The sequence below is a fragment of the Pleurodeles waltl genome, chromosome 9, assembly GCF_031143425.1.
Source record: "Pleurodeles waltl isolate 20211129_DDA chromosome 9, aPleWal1.hap1.20221129, whole genome shotgun sequence".
NCBI lineage: Eukaryota > Metazoa > Chordata > Amphibia > Caudata > Salamandridae > Pleurodeles > Pleurodeles waltl.
Genome location: NC_090448.1, coordinates 421519833 through 421546555, shown reverse-complemented (window position 1 = coordinate 421546555; position 26723 = coordinate 421519833).

Below are 26723 nucleotides of genomic sequence, written 5' to 3'. Positions count from 1 at the left end.
TGTTTGAGGATTGTCTGTCTCTCACCTTACTCAGCCTTATGGACAAGTGGTGAGTTGATACTTTGACAATCTGGCCCTGACTGTTGCCTTCCTTTATTGTGAATGAAGAAGAAAGGAGATTTGGGATAAGTTATTCATGGTCTAAGACCAAGATCATCAAAATCGGGGAAGTACTTTTTAGGTTATGATTTTTCAGAATTTAGCAAAAAATAGTTGTTTTGTACGTAATTACGCATCATAGAAATCAATGGGAGAAAATAAAAAAAATGCATATAAAAGCAGGCAATGTGTTTACCAATGTCTCCTTTCGTTTTTAGGTCAAAGTCATCAAGATGTCATCTGGACCAGCCGGGGAAGTTTGGGCGGCTCCCTGTTCCGGCGGTAGCAGCTGCTGAAAAGTCCCTGGAGCCGGTGCTGGACCACTGCGCAGAACCACTTGGAAAAGCACTTTGCAGGCTGACTTCAAGGTGAGTCCAGTGGGTCCCCTTCGAGTGTAGAGGTCGCAAGGGGTGGGGAACCCTTAGAGCACAGCTGGTTCTCTGATGCAGGGGCCAGGGAGGCTGGGTGCAGAGCAGATATGTGAGCCAAGAGCTGTGCGCAAAGGTATCCTTGGAACCAGAAGGCAGGTCACTTTAAGGGTGGATTCAGGTCCACTTTGGGGTGTGGTTCTTATGCATCCTGAAGGTTGCTTCTGGTCTTGGGAGAGTATGGAGTGGACTTTTCTTCTGGGTGTCTGACGTTGAAGGTCCAGTACCCCCGGCTATTGCACGGTTCAGCCACTGGAGGTTGAAGTGCCACCAAACTTGGCACACTTGCAGGGATTGTCCTCTGGGGTCATCGGGTGGAACTTGGTCCAGCTGCTATGTCTGGTACCTTGTTCAGCAGCTGGTCAGTGAACTGGACTTCACTGGTTTTTGCTCCTTTGTTGCAGGGAGTGATGCCTTCAATCTGAAGGGAGGGCCTTGGCAATTTCCAGAAGGATGGACATCCTCTGGGGTTTTGTAGAGTCCATCTGATGTCCAGTCAACCCCTCAGCAGCAATTGTCGGGTCCTGGGTGCAGCATACAGGGTTTGGCACCTTTTACTTTCTGCAGCAGGTCTTCTGTTCACAAGCCTTGGTTGCTTGCCTTCTTGTGTCCTTGGAATCCGATCTACAGGTCTAGGGGTGCCCACTATACACTGCATTTAGTGGGTGTTTACCGGAGTTCCTAGTAGTGACCAATAGGTCATCTACCTTAGGGTGGCTACACCCACTAAGTGACCGCTTCCTGTGGGCAGAGTTCGCTTGCCCTGGGTACCAAAGTACCATTTACTAGGGAATTAAAGTGGCAGCTAAATGTGTTGCCAATTGTGACAATATTCTTTTCCATTTTAGGGGAAGAACACTGGCACGGCGGACATGGTTAGCAGGTACCTAGTGCACTTCAGTCTAAATTGCATTAAAAAAACAGGCAAAAAGTGGGGGAGTACTGCAACAAACAGTCAAAGGGTTTCTCCCTTTTCTTAGCATCATATAGCCACTGTAAATCACACAGCATCACAAGCCTCTCTTTTCCTAATAATGCCACCTTCACATCACTCAGCACCAACAGGATACTAGCTGTGCAAGCGGAATAAGTTGTGTGAGTGAGGGCTGTACAGATGCTTGAAGTGTGTAGTATACATGATGAGATGCAAGGAATAAGAGTAATGCAGGGTATCAACTGCCTGATGTGTGTGTGATGCCTGACATGATATATGCACAGGGTATCTGAGGTACGCTGTGCATGATCTTTGAAGTGATCTATGAAGGATATAATCTGAATCCCAGGCATGAGCAGTGCTGGGCATTGTTCATGCAAGGGGGAGGAAATGTGCGTAAGGAAATTATTAGCAATGAGGTATACAGGGTATGAGCTGTGCTACAGAGGATGTAAGTTGTTCCAGATGCGAGGTGTGTCATATCCATGGGTCATGCAGGAGCTATGCAGCAAACAAGCTGTGTGTAGTTTGAGCCTTACTTATTATGAAGGTTACAGGGTATGAACTGGAAGATGCAACTAAGCAAATTACACGAGGTAGGAAAGGCATGATCTTTCTACTTAACATCTTCACTGACAAGCCAGTGCCTGTTGTATCTATTGCACATTGATTTGTTTTTACTTGACCTATATTTGGGGTTTTCTAATAGATGCATTTCCCTTGCTGGTATCTGGGTGATCCTCCACCACCTCTGAACCACAGGGGTCCTTTCTCAGGGAAGTACTTACGTGACAAGTTGACCTTTGTTTGCTGAAAGTATGGTCACCCAAAGTTTATTGGGCTTGTCAGGGTGCTAATGTGTAAAAACAAAGGCCCTCATTACACCATTGGCGGTAAATCCCTCTTACCGCCGTGCAGAAGACCGCCAACACACCGCCGCAGCCACAGAAATCCACTTCAGCTATTACGGCCCACAGCTCAGAATCTGCCAAAATCTAGACACCCACACAAGTCCGCCACACCAAAGGTCAGGAATAAACTGTCGATAACCAAACCTCCACCGTCACGCCAACAGGAATACGCCCACACTGTCACGACCCACGAATCCACGCGGCGGTCTTTCAACCGCGGTATTCCATTGGCGGTACACACCGCTGCGCTCAAAACACACATTTACAAAACACTACTACATTGGACAATTCCAAATACACACACCTGATACACATACACACACCACTCCCACACACCCAATACAATATAAAACACACACCCACATTACCCACAAACCCTTACAACCACAAATTTGGCAGAAGCAGAGAGACAGCAAAGCAAAGACCACACCAGCATACAGAGGCACACAACACCATCACTCACACAACATCCACGCACAAAGCACTACACACCCCTAAACATCACCCCACACATCACAACACATTCCACCTCACACAACACCCACACCACCCCATGGCACCACAAAGATACCCCAGGTTTTTTGAGGAGGAGCTCAGGGTCATGGTGGAGGAAATCATCTGGGTAGAGCCACAGCTATTCGGATCACAGGTGCAGCACACCACCATAGCTAGGAAGATGGAGCTATGGCGCAGAATCGTGGACAGGGTCAACGCAGTGGGACAGCACCCAAGAACACGGGATGGCATCAGGAAGAGGTGAAACGACCTACGTGGGAAGGTGCGTTCCGTGGTCTCAAGACACCACATTGCGGTTCAGAGGACTGGCGGCAGACCCCCACCTCCTCCCCCACAACTAGCAACATGGGAGGAGCAGGTCTTGGCTATACTGCATCCTGAGGGCCTCTCATGAGTAGCTGGAGGAATGGACTCGGGTAAGTCAAATCTTTCACTACTTAATCCCCCACCCTACCTGCATGCTGTCACATACCCCCACCCTCGTCCTCACCCCCATCACGCCAACTCCTCACATATGTCCCACTATCACAAACCACACATCCCAACACCAAGCCCTGCATGCAACAACAAAGCATGGACACCCATCACCAGTGTATGTCCACTACACATACCCACACAGACCCCCTAAACAATTATCACGCAAGGTCCTACACAAGAATGTAAGCACTGGGGTACAGGGTCACCCACCCATTGCACACCATGGCACACACATATGCAATAATCATGCCTTTACAACCCTGCAGGACCCCTACCCAACGTCACCAGACAGGAGGTTCCAGACATGTCCACTCCACCCACAGAAGAGGCCCACAGTGACGACAGCAGCTCTGTCCAACTGGATCTAGATGACCAGCCCGGCCCATCTGGGACCTCGGGACAGTTGGTTCCCCTCACACAGTCACAGGCCACCACAGAGCCTCCCCCTCAGGAAACACCAGCACAGCACCCACCCAGCGGGCCCATACCTCTGTCCCCAGGACACGTCAAGCAGCAGTGTGTCCACCACTACAGGAAATCCAGGCTAACCCACCACCCCAAAAACAACAGGGACCTAGGGGCAGTGGACACACGGTTCAGGGGACAGAGGCCCAGGAAAACCGGGGAACTGGGAGGTCTGCTGTGCGACAGGGGGAGGACAGGCCCAGGGAAACCACTCTCCACGAGGCCCTCTCCAACATCATGGGAGCGTACCATCATTCCCCGGAGAAGATGGTAACGGTACTGGCCAAGTTTCAGGAGACCCAGCGGCTGCAGGAGGAACAGTATTTGGGGTTCAGGGAGGAACTCAAATCCATCAATACCACCCTGGGCACCATTGTAGGGGTGCTGAAGGACCCCGTGAACACCAGGAGGGACACTGTGTCACAAAAGGGGCCCCTGACACTAGCCTGGACGATGAACTGCCCACCACCTCCGCCGGCACTAGTGGACAGGAGGCACCACCACAGGACCACAACACCAGCACCCTACCCCCTGCAGATGGAGAACCACCCCGCAAGTGGTCCCTGAGATCCAGGACAAAGACAGAGAACAATGCCAAGACCCCCGCCAAGAAATGAGACCACCCTTAATGTCATCCGTCTGTCCCACTTTGTCACCCTGTCCATCCTTAAACTGCCCTAGCTCCACTTCCTATGCCCCTTTGGACAATGCACCTGTGAGACCAATAGACTGGACTCTGCCATGGACATTCCTCCACCATCACCCCTGACCATTTTACAACCCCCTCCACTATTTAGCACTTAAATAAACACCCTTGAACCACAAAACAATCTGGAGTCAGTCTGTGCTTTCACAAATGTGTATTTGCAATAACTGCGGGAAACAGCAATGTCCATACTATTGTCAACATACCTATGTCACACAGCTTTAGTCCATGAGGTAACATAGCAGAGGTCACACAGTGGGACCCACATCTGCGAAATCGAAAGGGAAAGTGACAAATTAGGGTCCATACACTGGGTGAAAGTGACAGACGGATGAGAGGTCGAACAATTTTATCAGATGTAGGAGGCAGTGATGTCTTCTTACCTGTGTCTCACTGGAAGTATTGTTGGATCACAGTGTTTCTGTTGTCTATGTCCTCTTCTTCTGCCTCCTCTTCTTCACTTTCCACAGGCTCCACAGCTGCCACAACATCCACAACACAACCATCCTCCTGCAGAAAAAGGCACATGTCGTCGCAAAGCCAAGTTGTGCAGCATACAGCAGGCCACGATGATCTGGCACACCTTCTTTGGTGAGTAGTAAAGGGAATCACTTGTCATATGGAGGCACTGGAACCTGGCCTTCAGGAGGCCGAAGGTCCTCTCTATAACCCTCCTAGTTCGCCCATGTGCCTCATTGTAGCGTTCCTCTGCCCTTGTCCTGGGATTCCTCACTGGGGTCAGTAGCCATAACAGGTTGGGGTAGCCAGAGTCACCTGCAAATGTCGAGGGACAACTGTTAGACACACACTAACCCTTAGGGACAACCCCAGATCCAGACAACTATTCACACTGTATAGGGTCCTTGTCCTCACCCAATAGCCACACACGGTGCCTCTGGAGTTGCCCCATCACATAAGGGATGCTGCTATTCCTCAGAATGTAAGCGTCATGCACTGAGCCAGGAAACTTGGCATTCACATGGGAGATGTACTGGTCAGCCAAACACACCATCTGCACATTCATAGAATGGTAGCTCTTCCGGTTTCTGTACACCTGTTCACTCCTGCGGGGGGTACCAAGGCCACATGTGTCCCATCAGTGGCACCTATGATGTTGGGGATATGTCCCAGGGCATAGAAGTCACCTTTCACTGTAGGCAAATCCTCCACCTGAGGGAAAAAGATGTAGCTGCGCATGTGTTTCAGCAGGGCAGACAACACTCTGGACAACACGTTTGAGAACCTAGGCTGGGACATCCCTGATGCTATGGCGACTGTTGTTTGAAAAGACCCACTTTCCAGGAAATGGAGTACTGACAGGACCTGCACTAGAGTGGGGATTCCTGTGGGATGACGGATAGCTGACATCAGGTCTGGCTTCAACTGGGCACATAGTTCCTGGATTGTGGCACGATCAAGTCTGTAGGTGACTATTACATGTCGCTCTTCCATTGTCGACAGGTCCACCAGCGGTCTGTACACCGGAAGATGCCGCCATCTCATCACCTGCCCCAGCGGACGTGCTCTATGGATGAGAACAGCGATCAGAGGGTCAGCCAACACTGAGGTACCAAAAAACAACTTTATTGCACACAATTGTCAATCCGCTATGTGCCTGTCTTAGTGTGTATGCAAGGCCTAGATACGTGTGACGCATTTAAAATTAATGCCATGTGGCCCCCTGAAATGGCGACTGCCTGGCGTTGTACACCGTTGCAGTAGGCGGACGAAGACCGCAGCGCAATCCTGCATTGGTTAACATTGGACCCTATGGGTCCCAGGAGCCAATGACGATGAACGCCGGCGGTGACGGTACGCACCCTGTAATCCTGCATTGGTTAACATTGGACCCTATGGGTCCCAGGAGCCAATGACGATGAACGCCGGCGGTGACGGTACGCACCGCCATGGACGTGACCGCCATTTCCTCTCTGTTCACTCACTTGATACCTGATCTTCGACAGGAGAGGACCTACACTGCAAGTGCTGCTGTGACCTCAGTCTGGAAGCGACAATGGCTCAAGTGTCTGGGGAAAGGGCCCCTGCCTTCACATCGGAGGAGTTGGAGAAACTAGTGGATGGGGTCCTCCCCCTGTGCACGCTACTCTACGGTCCTCCAGACAAACAGGTGGGTACACTGTGAGCATGCTGTATGGGCAATGCCTGTTTGGAGTGGTGTGGATGGGAGATGGGGGGGCGGATGAGGCGTCCATGATACAACCGTGAGTGTGTGTGCGTCAGGGCAAGGGTGGGAACGCGGGACAATGACTGTGGCGGTCCGGATGGTTAACGTTTGTCCTTTTCCCCTGTACTATCCCTGTAGGTCAGCGCCCACCAGAAGAAGGATATTTGGCATGCCATCGCCAAGGACGTCCGGACCCTGAGGGTCCACCACAGACGGAGCACCCACTGCTGGAAAAGATGGGAGGACATTCGCTGCTGGAGCAAGAAGACGGCAGAGGCCCAGCTGGGGATGGCCTCCCAACGTGGGAGGGGTGCCCGTCGCACTATGACCCCCCCTGATGTTCCGGATCCTGTCGGTCGCGTATCCGGAGTTGGATGGGTGCTTGAAGGCATCACAGCAGCCACAAGGGGGTGAGTACCGTCATATCCATCTGACTCTGCGCGCATTGGAGGTGGCTGGGTGGGGGAGGTGGGCAGTGGGTTCCCCTAGGCTAGGGCGAGCTTTGTAGGCATGGACCCTTTGTGAGGCATGCTAAGTGGCACCCCAGCCCCACCAGTAGTAAGAGCCATCTACACCTAGTCAGGCTCCTGTGACTTCCATGTGTGCAGCAATCGGGCATAGGCCATGTAGCCCATGTCCCTGTGATAAATTAGGGAACTCTAAGTGCATGGTGTAGTGCAGAGGGCTGCTGTGTCTGCAGTGTCTGCCAACGGTAGCGGTGTTGCATGCACTGAACATGTCTTTCTACTTTCTTTCCCCCACCCTTTTTGTGGTCTCCATGTTCTTGTGTGCATTAGCATCATCAGGCGGAGGAGCTGTGCCACCGGAGCAGGAGGGAGCTGCATCCCACTTGGCCCTGGAGGGCGAGACAACGGAGTCAGAATTCACCAGTGGGACGGAGGGCGAGGGGAGCTCCACGGTGGGGACTGGAGCAGAGACCAGCGACACCAACTCCTCCTCTGATGGGAGCTCCCTTGCGATGTCGGGCCCCTCTGTGCCCCCCGCATCTACAGGTACATCAGCCACCCCCCCTACCAGCACCGCCCTCCCAGCAGCCCCTCAGCATGTGACCCATGGTCGCTCACCCAGGAGGGTGGGCATCTCCTTCGCCCCAGGCACCTCAGGCCCTGCCCCAGTCACCCCTGCTCAGATCCCTCACTGTTGGGCAGCCTACCATTTTGAATGCCACCTCACGACAGCCTCCAGCCCATGCACCTTCACCCAAAGTCAGCAAACGGACACCTCCTACAACCACTACCTCTTCCTCCACTCCCAAACCCCCTCTGGCTTCTGGAGTGTGCCAAGCAGCAGGGCTGCCAGTGTCCCAAGGAGCGGGTCCAAGGACATTCCCCCACCTCCAAAACAGAAGAAGTTGCCCACATCCCGGAGGGAGAAGGCCAAAACACCTGCCACCAAGGGCTCAGCCAAGACAACAGTTAGGAGTGTCAAGACAGCTGCGCCACCATCCAAGGTGGGGAAGGGCCTGAAAAAGAAAGGCAAGTCGCCGCCAACCAGCACGGCGGACAAGACTGAGCCCTTCACCAGCACCGCAGACACTGTGCCCTTCAGCAGCACTGAGGTCAGTGAGCCTGCCAACAGCACCGCCGCTCATGACACCGCCGCCAGCACCGAGGTCAGTGAGCCCCCCACCAGCACTGCCGCTCATGACACCGCCACCAGCACCGAGGTCAGTGAGCCCCCCACCAGCACCGCCTCTCATGACACCGCCTCCAGCACCGAGGTCAGTGAGTTCCCAACCAGCACCGCCGCTCATGACACCGCCGCCGGCACGGAGGTCAGTGAGCCCCCCACCAGCACCACTGCCCAATGACCGCCACATCCTGAGCCAGACATGGCTGCCATCCCCAGTGGTCATTCGTACGAGGCTGGTGGTCAGTTCCAGGGGCCTGGGCAGCTTCCATGTTGCACTACTGTCAGTGGAGTATCACATCCACTACCTCAGTCCTTGGCAAGATGAAGCACTCTGGGCACAAAGCCCCCTCCAGAACCAGTGGAGAAAGGCATCCACTACCTCTGTCCTTGGCAGGATGAAGCACTCTGGGCACAAAGCCTCCTCCAGAACCAGTGGAGTATTACATCCACTACCTCTGTCCTTGGCAGGATGAAGCACTCTGGGCACAAAGCCCCCTCCAGATCCAGTGGAGAAAGGCATCCACTACCTCAGTCCCTGACAGGATGAAGCACTCTGGGCCAAAACCCCCTCCAGAACCAGTGGAGAAAGGCATCCACTACGTCTGTCCTTGGCAGGATGAATCACTCTGGGCACTAAGCCCCCTCCAGAACCAGTGGAGAAAGGCATCCACTACCTCAGTCCTTGGCAGGATGAAGCACTCTGGGCACAAAGCCCCCTCCAGAACCAGTGGAGAAAGGCATCCACTACCTCTGTCCGTGGCAGGCTGAAGCACTCTGGGCACAAAGCCCTCTCTAGAACCAGTGGAGTATCACATCCACTGCCTCTGTCCTTGGCAGGATGAAGCACTCTGGGCACAAAGACCCCTCCAGAACCAGTGGAGACTGTTATCCACTTGAGAGACTGCGGCTTTGCACTCCCCAGGATAAAGCAGTGGGCAAACCACCCACTTGAGAGACTGTGGCTTTGCACTCCCCAGGATAAAGCAGTAGGCAAACCACCCACTGAAAAGACTTGAGAGACTGTGGCTTTGCACTCCCCAGGATAAAGCAGTGGGCAAACCACCCACTGAAAAGACTTGAGAGACTGTGGCTTTGCACTCCCCAGGAAAAAGCAGTGGGCAACCCACCCACTGGAAAGACTTGAGAGACTGTGGCTTTGCACTCCCCAGAATAAAGCAGTGGGCAACCCACCCACTGGAGAGACTTGAGAGACTGTGGCTTTGCACTCCCCAGGATACATCAATGGGCATGGAGCCCCCTCGTGGAGCTGGCGTCTTGCACTCATCCGGCTGAGGTGCCCCCCTTCCCTTCCCCCTGAGGTGCCTGTTTTGTTTCGATCAGATGCCCCTGCAGTGTTCTCTCTGTTTGGATCGGGTATCGTGTGGGCCTCGCCCATGCATTTTGGGCCCAGTGGTCCACGGACTATATAGGTGCAGTACCTCGACTTGAATTCTTGGTGTACATATTTGTTAATAGTGTATATATATTTTTGAGTAATGGATTTTTCTTGATTACATTCGTTCAAATCATTTCCTTTTGTCCTTGCGTTCTTCCAGGGGAGGTTGGGGGGGTGGGGGAGAATGTAACGTTTCAGCATGTATTTGTGTGTGTGTTGTTGTGGGTGGGGGTGGGGGTGTTGCGTGTTGCGTGTGTGGCTCACTCTCTTTTACCTCCCCCCTCCCCTGTATCGTAGGTGCAGTACTCACAGTGGTCGTCGCCGCCGTTGGTCGTGCTCCTGGTAGAGGAGCAGGAAGACAATCGCAGGGAGGATTTGAAGTTCCAGCTCCATGGTGTCCTGGTTCCTCGTGGGTTGTGTAGAGGTGAGAGTTTTCCCTTCCAAGTCTTGTTTCCGCTGTGTTTTTGTTCACGTTGAATCCGCCCCGGAAAAGGTGGCGGATTGGCCTGTCATAATAGTGTGGGCAGTACATTGTCTCCCGCCTGTCTGTTGGCGTTGACCGCCATTCTGTTTGTTTGCACCGCCGTGGTGGTCGGAGTGTTAAAGTGGCTGTCTATGTTGGCGGTTTCCGCCACGGTCATAATTCCATTTTTTTTTTACCTCCGGCCTGTTGGCGGTTTTACCGCCGCTTTACCACCGACCGCCAGGGTTGTAATGAGGGCCAAAATTGTGTAAATAGTTCATGGGTCAAGTGCATTAAACTTAGGTTGAGTAGAGATGTCATGTCAGATATAGTCAAATAATGTGAGTGTGCAGTTTTCTGCAAAACATAACCATTTATGGCTGTGTCATGTTTCCAGAAAGCTCCTTCATTTCTTGCAAGTTTATGGAGAATAACGGAAGGAAGATTGATGATTTCATTTTGAAAACGGACAGTGTACAATAAAAAATGTGCATCTTGAAAAAAAACAGATGAAAGTAATCACACATTTGCTAAACTAATTTGCAATTTGTTTGCTTTCAAAATAAAATGTACTCAACAATATTTTCAACCTAAACAATGATTCAATGTTGCAGAGAAGTACTCTGTAGAGTTTTAAAACTTAAACTACATTTCACTTTGGTGCATGGCGATGTTTAAAAAATGAAATAAATGTGATTCGGTATACCACTTTAAAAAAATACATTTCTGTCAGGATTTGGGTGTATTATATGGTATGGTTTTGCGACCTTTCTATCTGATAAATACACTTGCAAATACTGTCTTGGGTTCAGTCAGACTCGTTTGTAAAACCTTAAGCTCAACCTGGGTAGCCATGGCTTTGAGCAGCAAGGCTTAAACAAAGGAACTAGCGCAAAGCGTTTACCAGTATCAAGCAATGAAATTAGAAAGACATACAACAGGAAAGAAATCCAACACCAATTTATAAAAATAGATTGTATTTTTATGTCTTTTTAGAGTCCAAGATGAGCAAAACACACCAGTGGGTTCCAAAGATACAGATTTTAAAAGTAAACCTAAATCTTAGTTTAACAGCAAACAAGCATTGGTGACCGTAAAGTTTGTAAACTTTTGAAAAGTTTGTAAGAGTTGAGTTTGACTACTGTGGCCTGACATGGGCATTAAGGAGTATTTGAACAGTTACATGGCACCAAAATGCATGCCCTTGGTAAAACCAGTTCGGTCACTGGTTTCCCCTCTCTGTTCCTGGGCCAGCCTATCAAGCTGAACAAAGAGCAGTCACTCAAGACTGTGATTGCCATTTGCCCACCAAAGACGGCTTCACCTTTGAAGCTTGCCTTTTGGTTTAATACCTTGAGTGGCTTCCCGCAAAGGGGAGGTAACACCTTTCCCTGTAGCAGGCTGCTATTGTTCCTATTCCTGGGAGTTGTTCTCACTACACACCTGGAGGGCAGAACGTTGTCTGGTGGCCAGTGATTGAGGCCACTGGACAAATTGGATCACAAAGTGGCAACTTAACAAAAGTTGCACTTTTGTAATGCTGACATTAAATTCAACTTGGGCTCAAGTTGTCTTTAGTGTCACAATTAATTTGATACCTTATAGTACCCATCTCACTAGTCCCATTCAGAAGTTATCCAGGCTTAGTGGTCAGCCGGTAACTCTGTGTTAGCCAATGGGGCTACTTTCTCTTCAGCAGCAAAACGACAATTTGGAAGTGTTGCTGTCAGGACATATATTTATAAAATACATGCCCCTCCTTATTAATATACAGCTTCCTGCCTTAGGGCATGACAGGTCTTCCTAGGGGAGACTTACATATAATATTAAGGGAAGTTGGGGTTGTGGCATTGGTTTTAATGGCAAAGTTGAATTGGCAGTGTTATCACTGCTTTCCAGTATGCAGTGGCAGGCTGAGAGCAATTTTGTACTTTGTCACACACACAATCAGTACTGCAGCCCTGGGTGGACACTCTGCCCTACATCCCCTGGGTTCCCCAAGTTCCATATATTAAGGAATAAGTAAATCAGTCTCAGCCCATTGGGGGTAGCCAATTTGACATACATTGTAAGGGGTTAGAACATGAGTGCTATGATATAGTTAGCAGGACTCGGTGCACTCTCGGAGTTGAAAAACAACCAGCATCTATCGAAATATATGGGCGCGAGTTTGCAAAAAGAGGCATTTCCTTGCATGCCCCCTCCAGACGAAAGGTGTTGAGTAACTAACCCTTGTCCTGGTGGTTCTCATCATCAATGTGGAAGAACCTGGAAAGGCTATCTGTATTGGCACAGTCAGTCCCAGGTCTGTGTTCCACTGTCAAGTCAATAGTCTATGGGGAGATGGACCATCTCAACAGTTTGAGGTCCTCTCTTTCCATCTACATCAGCCATCAGAGAGGTCTGTGTTAAGTATGGTCTCTGAAGTGAGTCCAAACAGGCAGGATCTCTGCTTCTTCAAGGGCCAGACCAGAGCAAAGGCTTCCCTCTTGATGGCACTCCAGTATTGCTCTCTGGGGAGGAGTCACCTGCTGATAAATGCAACTGGTTGATCCAGCCCATGGTCACTCAGATGTAATAGTACTGCACCATGCCCATATTCGAAAAGATTAGTTTGGATAACAAACATCTGCTAAAGTTAGGTGCCTTTAGGACAGCTGCTAAACACAAAACTTCCTTAAGGGTATCAAAGGCCTTTTGACATTGGTCAATCCAGATTACTTTCCATGGCTGTTTTTTTGGAGGTGGACTCTGTTGAAGGTGCCACTATGGTATCATACCCCTTCTGTTGTACCCAGTCAGGCCAAGAAAGGCCCTGACTTGGGTTTGCGTCTTAGGAGCTTCCGGCCAGAATTGTCTGGATTTTGGACTGGAGAGGTTGTATATGGCCTCCGCCTAGTTGGTGGCCCAAGTATATTACAGATGCTTGACCTATCTGGCACTTACTTGCCTTCATAGGCAATCTGTTTGTTGAAGGCCTTGACACATTTCCCTGAGGTAGATCAGGTGATCCTTCCATGTGGAACTAAATACAGCAGTACCATCCAGATATGCTGCACTAAAGTCTTCCAAACCTGAAAGTACTCAGTTAACAAACCTTTGGAAGGTTGCAGGTGCAATTTTCAACCCACAGGGCATCACTGTGAACTGAAAGGGGCCTTTAGGAGTTGAAAAAATAGACATATCCTTGGCTCCTTGTGTGAGGTCTATCAGCTAATAACCTGAAGTCAGGTCAAAGGTGCTCAGATATTTTGCTTCCCCCAGCGTATCAATGTGCTCATCAGCTCTTGGAATGGGGAGGGCATCAGTCTTGGTGGCTGTAGTCAAGCCTCTGTAGTCCACACAGAATCTAATTTCTGGGTTTTCCCCAATGGCCTGGCTTAAGCACCAGGACTACTGGGCTGGAACATGATCTACTAGAGGGCTCAATCACCCCCAACTCTAGCATCCTTGCAACCTCAGCTTTAATGATAGCTTTGACCTGGTCTGGCGATCTGTATATGTTGCTTTTGACAGGAAAGCTGTCACTGATTTCCACATCATGGGTACACCATGTTGTCAAATCTTGGGTCAATGAAACAGATCTGCAAACTGACCAAGCTGGTTGTAACAGTCTTTTTGCTGCTGTTCTGTCAAAGTGGAAGAGAGAACTAATTCTCTCTACTCCTTCCACTGAGCCATTTTTGACATTAGTAGACCGAAGATCAGGGAGAGGTTCACTCTGCTCCTATTCCCCTCCATCTGTCAACATGAACATAGTGATGTCTGCTCTAGCATGATGAAGCCTGAACCTATTCACATGCATCACCTTTTGGGGGTGTCTAGGGGTTCCCAAATCCACAAGACATGTGACTTTACCCTTTTTCTTCAAGATAGGGTCCACGTGTCTTGGAGGGCTTTGGAGGGGGCACAAGCTCTAGGACCCACACAGATTGTCCATGTTGCTACTCAAATGTGGAGGATGTCTGGCAATACCAGTGCATGACAAAGTCCTGACTGAAGTTTCTGTTTTATTTCTTCATGTATTCTGCTCTTCTGGAGCAAATGCCAAGCACATACTCCAAAATGTCTTGTTTGGATTCCTTGAGAGAACTCTCCCAAATGTCTCTCACCTGACTCAAAGGACCTCTTACAGGGTGTCCAAAGAATAATTCAGATGGACTGAAATCTACTCCTTTCGGAGGGGCCTGCCTATATGCAAACAGTAGACATGGTAGGAGAACATCCTACCTCCTTCTGAGTTTCTCCAGCAGACCCTAATTTATACCTTTCATATGGCGGCATGGCCCATTACCACCAAGAAGAACCTATTGTTAGCGAAAGGAGGTGGTGGAATAGGAGATCAACAATATCGACCCCACCCTCTCAAAGGTAGTCCCCACCACAGGCAGTGCGGGGAGCCTTTGGCTTGCTGCCCGCCTTGTCACTGGCTTGATAGGTGACACAGGAGCGACAAAACTTCTTTACATTTTCTGACATCTGAGGAGAGTAGAAGTGATTGACCAGCCTTTCTGAGGTCTTGGTCTGCCCCAGATATCCAGCTAAGAGAATTTCATAGACCAGGTTTAAGAGGAATTCTATGTACTGTTAGGAGACCACCAGTCCTCTGGTTTCCCCTGGTTTGGGGTCCCTTGCCTTACTGTACAGGATTCCCTCCTCCCCATACACCTTATGAATCCAGGTGTCATCACCCTCCTCCTGTTTGACAGCAGGCTTTCTCGGGCCTTCAAGAATGGGACAAGTATTTTGTCCCCGGTTCAAGTCCTCTCTGGAGGGTCCACCTACTTCTTGGATCTCTGCGAGGTCAGGCAAGTCTCTCAAGGAAGGAGTCTCCTGCTCAGACGCCCCCCTCTCCCCCCTCCCCCCCCCCTAAAAGGTTAGGCTTCTTCTGGCCCTGCGGACTTTGGGAAGCAGGCTTGCCAGATTTCCTACCCTTACTCTTGGAATGAGGGCCTTGGGACATTTTTCCAAGCTCCAAAGTCCCTTGACTTTCCCCTAAGGCACCTTGTGCTCTAGTGGAAATGCATACCCATTGAGGAAGACCCAGCACTGCTGCATGAGTCCTTCTCTCCACCTTTCAAGTTTCAAGATCATTGCCCAGCAGACACTCCATTGTGATGGCAGGGGACACAGCTACTTTCTTAGAGCCAGAAACCCATTCCCCCTCAAAGTCTGCCACAGGCATGGGATGTGACATTGGAACATTGTCAGAGTTACTATCTGGTGCACCTCATCAAGAATGATCTGACATGGGGAAAGCAGCTTAGCCCTAACCACATAGATTCTGGCATCTGAAGGCCTGGATTAAAAACAATTGATTCTTTTTTAAATATATTTTCATTAGATGCGCAGGTTCAAGAATAAAACAATAAATGCACAACTTCCGCTGTCATATGTACAACCTATACATTCATGGCTATTACCCAACCTCAGAGGTAACCCAATCCTCCATCTTCAGCCTACCCTTCTATCCTGTCTATTTCATTGTGGTAGTAGCCTCATCGTCGAGTGGGGACTTGTGGCTTTCCCCTAGACTGCACCAACCAATGATAGGAGTTCCAATTACCCCATACCTTTTCCCATTTCTTGGGGTAACCCTTCCTTCTTATACCACTTTTTCAGCCAGCATGCACCAATTAATTTCCCGCTTTCAGGACTCCGGGTCCAGAGTAATTCCGTCTCGCCAGGCTTTCCCAGTATTCGTTTTGGCTACCATTAGACCCAGCGTGATCCATACCTTCTGCAGTTTAGTTATCCCCGTCTCCTACATACTTTGAGCACACATCTCCTTGCCGAGCTCAGGATTTTTCTGCTGCCTACTTTTCGCATGTACTCCATAGTTTATGACCAAAAGACTTGTATCACTGGGCATTCCTAAAGCATGTGAAAAAAGGAGCCCACCTGCCCACATCTTCAAAGGCATAGGCTGGGGGATGCCCTTTCCATTTTCAGCAGGGCAGTTTGAGTGTTGTGTGACCGTTGTAGTATACGTAGCTGTACCAGCTGAAACCCCATCTTTATCGCAACCTCTCTTGGGGCATCAAGGGCCTCCTCTCATTCCCTATCCTCAAAGTCACCAACATCCATCTCCTACTGTTCTTTAAGTTGTTGTCCTGCCCAGAGTGAGGATTAATTATTTAAGGGGGCTGTGCACGGATGGGAAAATCAGCCTCTGTATCACTGCTAAGAAGGGGTCCTGGAGAAGGCCCTCAGAGCCTGAGAGGAAGCTAGGAGAGCCCAGGCCCAACTAGCAATGGAGATCACCCCTGAAAGTATGGATGAAGAAGATGGCAGATGTCTCTTTGACACAGAGGGGGACAATGAGAGTGTGTTCCCTTCCCCCCCAACATACATCGATTGAAAGCATTACTCCACGTCTGGTAGTGAAAAGAGCTTCACTTCAGTGGGCAAACCCAAGGACCTAGAAGCACAGCTCAACCTCTTAGAGATCCAGGAGACTAAGCTGGCTCTGAAAGAAAAAAGAGGATGTCTGACAAGGTTAGGTTTGGACATGGGAGCATTTGACTTCGTTAGTAAGGTTATGAAGAGAGTCACTTATGATACTGATAAGTTGCTATGCAGATAGCACTTTACGAAGTCTTACTTGTGTAAAATGAGTTGTATGCTGCCGGTCAATTTGTTATCTCCGTGTTCCTTAAAATGTTTTTTTAATGTATGTGTGACCCTCAGCTTTTGACCTCTATTAAGTTTTAGTGTGGAGAAATTTTAAATGTTCATATTGCTATATTCTTGTAAGCTGGAGTTAAGTGTTGGTTGACTGATTTAAGTGTGCGCTGAGTATTATTGATTTTATGACACTTGTAATTGTATTAATGAATTGGATATTGTGCAATATTTCTGTAAGATTTTATTTCTTGGAAAGAAAGTATTTTGGTTGATTGATTTCATTGTTTTGTCATGTTTACACTTTTTAACAATGTCTGGACATCAATTGCATCTCATTAGTACCAGTTTAACACCCAAATATAGAAATAAGCAACAGAAAAGTGACAAGTCAACCTTTACAAAGGACTCTCCACTGCGCACCAACTTGTGTTGCTATGTTTTTAGCAACGTTTGAACGGTTTGAGCTAGAAACAATTTTTTTGTTAAAATCTGCAGATTATGCAGCGGGTGATGGATTATGTGTGAAATATGGGAAATCAATCATTGTGCGAAAAACACAGCAAATGCACAATCGCATCATTACAGCAGCCCTGTCCATTGATAATACCCTGTCCATGTAAATCGCTCCTTCAAACTGCATACCCGGTAATAGGAATTGATAGAGTGTACTAGCAGCAAACGAAAAGCAGACTGTATATCACACTTTGCGAGCTCTGCTCCTTTCCCTCTAAAACTAACCATTGTTATAGCATCATCCACTGTGGTATACTTTACACTGGCATCTTCCACAGCTGTAAAATAGTTGACAGATGCCCATTATGGCCAGGAAAAGTGATGAATTAAATGGTATTTCCATTCAACTTTCCTAAGAATCACACCCAAAAGTGATATCTAATCTGGAAAAAGTCATTCAAAATATTGACATGCAATTCTCCCCTCTTTGTTATCTTTCTCCACCTTCTTTGCCACAATCTGCTTTAATTCCTTAATTTATTTTAAATTATCTACCCACATTTGTCTCCTAGAGCTTTGATAACCCAAATGAAAACGCTCTTGAACCCCCATTCCTTTTTCGCTGTAGCCTCCCTGTGGGGGAAAACCACGGTCAATTTCACAATTTGACAATTTTAACATTGTATGCACCCTTAGACAGAGGATGTGTTTACTGTCCCTCTTCCTCTCTCTGGTCTCTACTGATCCCCATGGTTCGTCAATGAGAAGCACTGTGTGATTGGGTGTCTACCATCACATATGGAGCATTTGTGCTTGTATGAGGATAATTGACTTGAACAAAAAGAAAACCTGTTGAATCCCAGCATTCTCCCATTATAACCCTATGTCCTCTTGCATATGCATCTGTCATAGGTAATTCCATCATCCTGTCTTGAAATCTCAAAGTCCCATACATGTTTTGCCTTGATCTCAGTGAATGTGTTTCTGAAAACTGCCAACAATTCACATGAAAGATCACAACCACTCCTCTTTGAAAGTCATACCCCTGCAACCGAACAATACTTAGGCCCTCATTACGAGTTTGACGGTCCTAGGACCAGTAGACTCACGGTGGCGGTTGGACCCCTGCCAATGCAGCAGTCCAGCCTCCACATTATGACCGTGGCGAACGCACCTCAGTCAAACCGCCGGCACTGCCACTTTTTCGCCGGCTGATGGCCTGGCAATCCCGGCAGATTTAATCGAGTTTGATTAATTGATTACGAGTCCCCTCTCTTTTGCAATGCCATGTAAAAGCTGGCAGAGACGGGGTGGCAGGGCCCTATGGGGGCCCATGCACTTGGCATGGGAATGCAGGGGCTCCCATGGACAGCCCTGTTACGCTTTTCACTGTCTGCTTAGCAGACAGTGAAAAGTGCAACGGGTGCTTCTGCACCCGACGCACCGCAACACAGCTGCTGGTTCGATTACAAGCCTGCATCAATGTGGGCTGTTTCCCACTGGGCCATCGGGCAGAAACTCTGTCTCACCTGCGGGCCCAGCAGGAAACTCGGTATCGGAGCTGCAGGAGGGCTGCCGCATCTGCGGTAACCCGACTGCGGGAGTTTGGTGGGTGGGCAGGCTTTTCCGCCTGATAGCTCATAATCAGGGCCTTAATCTCTTAAAACGCATCTGCTGACCCCACAAACCATGATCTCCATGACATCTTCCTCATCATCCCATGGTAGTGTGCCCCAGTCTGTTGCACACTAGCAGGTGGTGGACGTTTGTAGCTTTACTAGGTCTTACCACTAGGTCTTTGAGTTAAGGCCTGATTTAGAGTTTGACATATGTCACTCTCACAAATGTGATGGATATCCCATCCACCTCATTACATCACCATTATATCCCAAGGCACTTTTAATAAGGCAAACAGGGATATCTGTCATTTTTTAGACTGAGTAACCTTTTTCCAAACTCTGAATCAAGTTTTTTGGGCCTGACTTATAGCTTGGTGGATGGGAATTTACTCTGTCAAGGTGACCTGGCCAAATACTCGCCCTGAACGAATACCTGCCTTCCAAATTTAGAGATGTGTGCTGGCCCAGCAGACATCTCTTGCATTTACAGAAACAGCCATTACTGTGGTTCCTGTAAATAGATTGAAAGCTTGATGGACAGCTCTATCACCATGACAGAGCCATATGTCAAATTTCAACTTTTTTTTAATTTTCAAACAGAAAATGCCTAAATGGGATTTTCTTTAAAAAATAAGAACAGAACAATGAGATTTCCCTGACGACTTGAGGGTCATTTGGCTGTTTTCATTTCCAGTTACCTTCATTTTTAACCTGGCAGTGAAGGACCATGAAAACTGGTCATGTGTTTGCCCTCTCTAAATGGCGTGGGTGAACACATGGTCAAACCTCTGATGGCCCTTACTCCATCAAGCCAGCAGAGGTGTATGTAGGCAGCAGAGACAAAGTAATTTCTGCTGTCTACATGCTGAAGTTCCACTTCACTCTAAATGAGGCGTGTGGAACTTCACTTTGGCGGAGAGGGCAATTAGCTGCCCTTGCGACGGGGTACCCTCACCACCAAAGTCCAAATCAGGCGTCTTGTCACTAGCCACTTCTCCACTTCTCTCTTCCTAGTGGTTTTCCAGTCAGGCACTACTTCTGGATTTTCTCCCCCAGGGCCTGTAGTTTGGCTGATCCCCAAACCCAAATGCTTCTCTTGTCACTGTAGCAGGCTTGGTAAGGGGGAGAAGAGGAAGGCCCTACTTTCACGTCTGGTGATGTTGTTTTGCTCCACCTCAGTCAGTTTTCACTTCAGCTGTCTCAGCTCTGCTCTCCCGTTTCTCGTCACATCCAGCATTATCATGCCTCTGCCTTTGGATCGTCTTCCTGTGGGCAGACAACTATGCCCACCCTCAATGGTGGGGACATGCCACTTTACACCCAGTGCACCACCATCAGCTGCTCACGTTCTCGAGTCTCCTCAGAGGCTCACTGGATTCCTTCTGTTGGTTCTATGAGGCTTGTTCAGTTGCACACAAATTCCTCAAACGGGCACTGACGTCAAGTGCTATGTGTAGTGAAGATGTGAAGTCTGCCTGGCGTGTTTATAAATTAGATGCAAAGCTTGAGATGTTTGAGAAGCTGCCGATGTTGCACAGGATAGTATGATCTTTTGGGCGTAGTGAATAGACCCTTTTTTGAAGTATGAGATGCTGAATCTTGTGTCACGTATTAGTGCTGAAAGGTGGAAGGGCCATTTTAGAAAGGTCTTTGACCCTGGAAAGCAAATTTTGGCAGGCGAGGAAGATAGGGGTGTTTACCTTAGACCCCAGGGCAACACTTTCCTTGAGTCACTCTATTGGTACAGATGGCGTTGTCCTAGCTATCAATAATTGTGCTTCCGATAAGGCCCTGGGCCCCTGTGGCATCCCAATTGATATTTTCAAATCTAATGCTAAGCTTTGGAGGCCTCTAGCGACAACTGTATTAAGAGCAGCTATTATGGGACCTTTACCAAAATCCTGGAAAGAGACAGTTATTGTCCCAATATTTAAAAAGGGAGACAAACATCAACCCTCATGTTATTGCCCCATCTCACTACATGAATCAACATCTAAAATCATGGGATGGGTTTTATCATTTAGGCTGGAGTCTTGGGCCAAGAAAAATTACATTTGTTCAGACGTTCAGTTTGGTTTTCACCGAGAAGTGGAGAGGGTTGAGCAATGCCTCAATCTAGCCCTTATCATAGGAAAGTATGTAAAAGCTAGGAGCGGTGCTATTCATATAGCCTTCATGGACCTCTCCTGCGCTTTTGATACTATCAACCATAGGAAATTGCAGGCCATGCTGAGGAGCTTGGGGGTTGAGCAGGCTCCGGTAGACATCCTTTGTCTTCTTTATTGCCACATGTTTGTTAAAGTCCGATTTAGCCAAGATGAGGAATGTATCTTCCAAATTAAATCTACTCTGCGTGTTTGCCAGGGGTGCATTCTGGTCCCTTTCATTTTCCCACTTCACATTAATGGTTGAGAGACTTTCTTAGCCGAAAATGGAAAGGATATGCAGAAGATAGTAGGTGAGCAATCACACTTCTCTTTTATGCAGACAATACTGTTCTCACTGTGAGGACAGCAAATGGACTATCAAACTTGTTGGATTCTTTTGTCCAGTTTATTAATGATTTGGATTTAAATGTTGATGTTTCTAAATCTTTTACTACGGTTTGTGGTACTCCAAAGACTTAATTTCAAAAACATAAGATGAGGCGAACAAGATCGATAGAGTCAAACATTTTAATTATTTATATATTCCCTTGGATGATGAATTACAGTCGGGATACTTAATTGAGTTGAGATGTATGCTGTTTGAGAGATCGATTGATGCAGTATTTAGGCTTGCTTCCAGGCTTTGCCATAAACCTGTAAAGGAACTTCTACACATTTATAAATCCAAGTGTATGTTGGTTACCTTGTATCGGACAGCAACCTGGGGCCAATGCGACCTCTAACTTCTTCAGAGGGTTGAGAACAGCTTTCTTCACACCCTTGTAGCAGTACCTGAGAGCGCAGTGAATGCTATTTTTCATGATGAAGTTAGGTTGATTTTCAAGGTCATCGCTTGTGGATGTGTTAGCGCTTGATCATGTGGCCAAAATCCTGTGGTTTCTGTACCTGAAACGCAGTTTTACTGAGATGGGAGTCCCGGATTATTATGATTCCAATGAAATGTTGGAAACTTTCCAAACAGGTCTTTAAAAATCTTTATTTTAGCTATAAAGAAAAAAAAACAGAAACAGAAGCTGTAATCGATGCCGACTGTTGCTGCTCACTCTCCTCTTTGTACCTACAAGGGTATTAAACCCTATTTGACGCTTATCCACGTTACAGTACATGGTTTATCTTACCCGTTTTAGATTAAGTACCTTGCATTTTTCGCTTGCTTTTCCGTCACAGGGTATATGGTTTGACTAACTCCCCACCTGTCACCGTGAGAAGTCACAACATCAAAGCACTAGTGAAGTGAAGACAGATTTTATTATTTATAATTATAATATAATTGGTATGCTGCGCAAAGGTCTGCGATAACATGCATATGCGCAAGGCATACAAATGTAAATTAGCACTTGTATAGCGCACTACTCACCCGTTAGGGTCTCAAGGCGCTGTACTCATACCGCTATGGAACCCCTCCTGGCTTTTCCCTGTGAGGCGCCCACTCCTGAGCACCCCCAGGGTGAAGCCAGGCATCCAAGCGCTGTTGGGGCCTCCTGGCTTTTCCCTGTGAGGCGCCCACTCCTGAGCACCCCCAGGGTGAAGCCAGGCATCCAAGCGCTGTTGGGGCCGTTGTGGAGATTAAGCAAGCTATTGCCCAGAGTTGCAGAGTGGGACCCATGAATGAGATTAGGCACCGAGGCGAGAATTATCTGGTCAAGGGGAATTGAGCCCAAGACCTGCCGAAGCGGGACTTGAACCCTGGTCTTGAGCCAGATCTCTGCTTCAGGGTCTGCCGCTCTAACCATTGAGCCACACTTCTCCACATACAGAGCGGATAGAACTGTCAAGTACACTGGTTTCCATGCTTCGTTTCAAAATACTGCCTGGTTTGATTTACCCATCTCTGGAAATGGTTACAAGAGAGCTGCAAACACTTTTGAGGAGAGCAGAATGAAAAGTTATGTGGAGTTTCGCACACCTGGTGATAATGGCTGCGAAAAATCGCTCTCCTGCACGTTTCTCAAGGTATATATGCAGATGGTAATGTTGGCGCAGAAGGCATTAACATCCCCTTGTTAGGTCCCATTTTGAAAGGCTTAAATATTTATCTACCTTATAAATACTGAACCCGGGGTATCTGATTTTATCAGACGCAATAATTATTCCCAAACCCTTCAATGCACTCATAATCAGATCCCAACCCTCCTGTACAGCAAGAATAAAAAGCCTAACAGTATCTTCTCAATGCAACAAGAGATCTTTTAATGGCATTAGGTACACTTTAGGAAAAATTGAGTAGTGAATGGAAGAAGCAACTTTCCAATGAATCCATTTCAAACCATTTCCAAATTAATACAGAAAGTAGATGTTCTTTTTCTTCACCCCTGTGTAGGCTTGCCTCCATACCTACCCTGTAAAGGGCAGACCTGCCTTACGAGTAAGCCTGCGTGTGCAACAAAATAATTTCTGTTTGACAATACAAAACAAACGACATGGCACTTTTGCACACACAAACAAAACCTTATTCTGTATGCTTTACACAATCAAAGCAAAAAAAAACATGTAAATGCCTTTTCCCTGGCCCAATGCTTAGGGGACACACTCATCCCACAAACATGAACTATGTTAAAAGATGTTCAGGGATCCTCTAATACAGAGGAAGAGATGTTCATGACCTTCAAACAATCCCTCACACCAGTTGTGAGGACAGGAACATCAACCCCTCCTGGTAAGGGAGAGGGGAATCTCTAGTGCTTACATATGGGGTTTCAATGGGGGCCACTGCAGAAGAGCTTATGCATCATTTCCTGCCCCTTCTCAGCACAAGATTAGTGACATCAATGTGTCTGTCATTGAAGCACCAGAGATCTGGCTGCTACAGAGAGGCAAGTCCTGAAATCTGCATCCCGAGCGATAACTCCTCCTCCCTTACATCCCTGAGCACCATTTGGGTTTGGAGAGGTGCTATTGGAAAGGACCGAGGCTCTCTTTTCCAACGGTGCCTCTCTTGGATTCCTGCATGGAGATCATAGCCACGCTGCAATCCCGAAGCAGGAATCCAACTATAGACACCAAGCATGCTTCTTTCCCTTTGTTGTGGGGGCACGTAAAATGTAAACATTTTGCCTTCACTGCAGGGGCTGATCAAGCCCTGGCCATTCTAAGAAAGGGAAAATAGTGTCGACCATTTTCTTTTTTTAAAGGTTGTGCCCAAGGACTTTGCTTTGGCCTCCCAAACCGCGGGTGACTTTATGCACATTAGGGGCACCACTGAAAAGGGAACTGTGTCTTCTTTTCCTCTGTGGGGTGGCAGTTAAAATGTTAGCATTTTGCATTCCCAGGTGGGGCTGATCGGGTCTCTCACCTTACCCCATTGGCGCTTTCCAGTGCAAGAAAAATGATGATAGCTTTTATTTTTTTAAGAGTTTGCACACTTGCCGGCCTTGTGCCACCCCCAGGCAAATGTATGCACACGAGTGGCACCACTGAAACGGAGATAATGTCCTCTTTCCAGTGGTGCCCCTGTAGAAAAGATTCCTGTTTGGAGATCCTGTTATCACCGCTGGGCAGCGATCATTCAGCTTGAATACTCCATCAAAACACTGGGCATATTTTATTTGAGGTGGTCGCCACTCCAGAACATGGGCTGTCCCACGTTGGGGGCAAATTAATAATGTCTATTTTTTATATGGCATCTCCATGCCTAATGGCCTTGTGCTCCACCACATTCTCACTTCAGGCGAATACAAAGTGTATATTAACTCCTCTGTTAGTGAAGTTTGGCTATGAATTGTAATCTTATTTTAAAAGCACATGGAGGTTTGTGCCATAATCGGTTTTTGACGTCATGTTGCAGTCATCATCTGTACAGTTTTGCTTTGTTGCTTGAGTATTCTTCTTCAGTTTGCCTTTTTGATGTATGCGTTGCAAATTGAAGTCAACATTTTTTATTTATCTTCCCCTGTAGTTTCTTCTTTGTCTGTCAGTGAAAGCTTTACTGGGTCTGTCATTGATACAAATTAATTGTTTACATTCAACATTTTTTGCCACTAATGCTGATGTATTCCACTCTCACTTGCATTGCACTCTGATTTTCTAGTCATATCAAACACACTTATCAACATACTCTGTGCCTAAATATTTCTACATGTACTTCCGCTTCATACCAAGCCTACGGCATTTGATGAACAAAAGCTTTAAATGGACCCTATAATGGCATCTTGTTGAATGACTGTTGCTCAGGCCTCAATTCAAATAACGGAGGAGACCTCTGAGGCTGGTTCAGATACTGAGACTGCATCTGATGGGAGAAGATCATGGATCAGAATCTGGAAGTGATTTTTCAGCTGGTGGACTTCCATCAGATGGTGACGTCTTTCCAATGATTCTGAAAAACATGGCCATGCTGCGCAGCAAGGCAGACATGATGTCCCTTCACAAAAGCTAGCTGTGCCACTGAGACAGAGTAGCCCTATCTGGAGTGTGTACAGCGCAGGGCACAGTCAGAATGCTCACTTGACAGGCCCCCTAATTGAAAAAATGTTGGGGCATTACGCTGCTCATTGGCATATTAAGGAGATCAATATAGTCTTACTGGTCTTCCTTTGCAATTTAGGCAAAACCTAGCTTCCGGGGCTTTCTAGCTGCTGCACCTAAATTGTAGTTCAATTCATGGCCCTGTGCTAGACAGAACTCCTGCACCAGATTCAGCTTCCAGGCAGACACTGCTTCACTGTGTCTCTAATTCTTTGCGCCAGGCTCTTACAGGATACAGGGGATGCAGACAGACGCACCACCTCGAGTCCTTTGGGCATCCATTCACTCAGCCTACCTCATAGCCCAGAGAGAATCACTCTTCAGTCACTCCACCTCCGTAGCGACCTTCAAGGCCAGCTTCCGGTCTCCAATATAAGGCAGTTTTTCCAGTCACTCTGCCTCCATAGCAACCTTCATGGTCAGCTTCCTGTCTCCAATACAAGGCAGTTTTCACGTTCCAAATTCCACCACCAGGGCACTGCAGCTCTGCATCATTCCTGCATCTCAGTTGCTCTCTACTGTGGTATGGGGGACATTCAGCTCCATTACCGCTCTCTCACCTAGGGCGACAAATGCAAAAAGAACAGATGATGGGCAGAATGTGGAATGAATCAAACATTCACTCCCAGTCACAGATCTTGGTTTAATCCATTAGTTTTTTTGCTTGCCATGCCATTCCAGTTTGAACCCAGCCGTATGCAAATCAGTCTAGACCCTGTTTCCTCTGGGAACAGTTCAGCTTGAACTGCCAGGCCAGGTCCTCCCTATATCAGAAACAAGAATCCTGGGACCGGTTTCAGGGTATCACCGTTCATCAGCCAGGCTAGCTTGAATCCAGTGGCACAGTGAGCATGGGACCCACGTATGGGCATACCCTTCCCACTTAGGGTAATTTTAGCAACACAATTCCAGGACGCTTGTTTCCGGTCCAGGGAGGACCTGGCCTGGCAGTTCGTGCTGGACTGTTCCCATAGGGAACAGGGTCAAGACTGATTTGCGTATGGCTGGGTCCAAACTGGGGAGGGATGGTGAGCAAAACAATTACGGATTAAACCTAGATCTGTGACGGGGGTGAGTTTTTTAAAGGTTTCAGCACTCTGTCCATCATCCTTTTGTGTTGCTAAAGTTGCCCTTCTTTGACTAATACTGATTCCTCAGT